Source organism: Brassica oleracea, chromosome C2 (assembly GCF_000695525.1).
Source record: "Brassica oleracea var. oleracea cultivar TO1000 chromosome C2, BOL, whole genome shotgun sequence".
Lineage (NCBI taxonomy): Eukaryota > Viridiplantae > Streptophyta > Magnoliopsida > Brassicales > Brassicaceae > Brassica > Brassica oleracea.
The window spans coordinates 41,915,519-41,917,795 of NC_027749.1; positions in this window are offsets into that span (position 1 = coordinate 41,915,519).

Consider the following 2,277-nt stretch of genomic DNA (forward strand, 5'->3'; position numbering starts at 1 on the left):
AAATAATAAGTAAATATACAATATAATAAATACAAAAAATACATTAAACACCTATCTGAAAAATATATTATAAAATAAATAATAAGTAAATATAGTATATAAAAATAAGTAAATATATATACAATATATGAAGAAATAAATAGTAAGTAAATATGCAATATAAGAGATAGAAATGTTACATATTATAATAAGTAAAAATATAAGAAAAAAATAATAATTAGTAAATATAGTATATAAAAATAAAAATATTACATTAAATATATATCATAATATTATCATTGATATAAAAGCAAGAAATTTAGAAAAAGTAAATATACAAAATAATAAATGATAAATAGTAAGTAAATATACAATATAAAAAAAATTATACTTCTATCTAAAAAATTTATAGTTAAATGGAAAATGTATAGTTAAATAAATAATAAGCAAATATACAATATAAGACATAGAAATATTTTATTAAATATCTATTGTAATTTTACCATTTGATATAAAAGCAAAAAAATTAGAATAAATAAATATACAATAGAGAGAAATTCTTTAAGATGGTCAGTTTAAGTTTTTGTCCCAATATAGCCTTAATAAGAAAAATGACCAAAAGAAGTTTTATTAAAGAGTAAAAATACTTTTACACCGTATGGTTAACTAATTTAGATTTAGGGTTTAGAGTTAAGAGTGGGGTTTTGAGGATAAAATTTTAAATTAAAAAAAAAATTAAAATTTTTAAAATAAAAAGTGGCTATTTTGGTCATTTTACTTATTCAATGTTATTTTTGTGACAAAAACTTAAAAAAATAAATTGAGAGAGATGTCCTACAATATAAGAAAAACTAAATAATAAGTAAATATACGATATAAGAAATGAAAAACTATATTAAATATCTATCTGAAAAATGTATAGTTTTCAGTTTTTTCCTAAGGAAATATATATTCACACAAACATACAATTCAGAATTTTGTTGTTCTTCGTAATACAATGAAAAAAAAAACTATATAGTTAACATTTGAAAATCAAAATAGCTCCGCGCGTAGCGCGGATTAACTCCTAGTGTATAGTATATATTAAAGAAAAGAGGTCCTCTCAGCAAACTAAATCATCAAGATAGGGAAAAAATATGTAATGTCTCCTATGATGTGATTTATTACAGTCTTAAGGTAAACCAATCTCTTGTAGATAAAAAAAATAAAAGAAAAAGAAAAGAAAACCGAAAACGAAGTTAGATCAGATTTGGCTCTTATCCTAAACTTGTTTTTTTTTTTTTGATAAAAATGTAAGATTCATTACCAATTTTAAAAAATTTTGACAGAATTACATAGGAGACAAAAAGCAGAGAATTGAAATGCAACTAAACAGAATTCTAACTAAGCTATACATGGACAGATACAACAGACATTACAGCCGTACAGAGGACGCAACAAAATCAGCACAACACGCTTGCCGCAAAAAGAAGGACCACAGTGAATACGAGAGTCTGAGCCCAGTAGAAATTGGCGTACCCGATGAACAGCTCTTTGTGATAAGGTCCAACCAAGAACAGCTTGCGTATGACCTCCTAATCCGCTTCCAACATGCACAAACAGCAAGGTCCGAGACCAATAACACCCGTACCAGACGGAGAGTCCAAGAACCGCTGCACACCACCAATCCAGCAGCCGACACTACAAGAAAACATAATCTTAACGAGGGCGGTTTTCCTCGTTATTTCGTCGTAAAAGAGGCTCTACGACGAATTAGCGAGGAAACGCGTTTGCTCGTTACACGTCTGTCGTAACACATATTTCCTCGCTAATTCGTCGTAACTTAGCGAGGAATATATTTCGTCGTAAAGACGAAGTAGGGCGATTCGTCGTAAAGACTACGTCAATATTCCACGTAAGGACGTCGCTATAATTCCTCGTAAATACCTCGAAAATAGTTCCTCGTAATCTACACGTAAATACCTTGAAAGAGTTTCCTCGCAAAATACACGTAACAACCACGAAATGATTTCCTCGTAAACTTTTCCTCGTTATTTCCTCGTAAATGGTTCCTCGTAAAATACTCGTTAAATGTTTCTCGTCATTTCCTCGTAAGGTTTCCACGTAAAGAGGTCGTACATTGGCTACGAATTTACTTCGTTTTTATTATTTTATAGAATTTAAAAATATAATTAAAAAATAATTAAAATTATTTAATTTAATAATAAATTAAAATTCAAAATAAAAATAAATCAATATGAAAATATTTTATATATAAATAAGTTTTGAATTTATATAATACAACAACCAAAAAAAAAA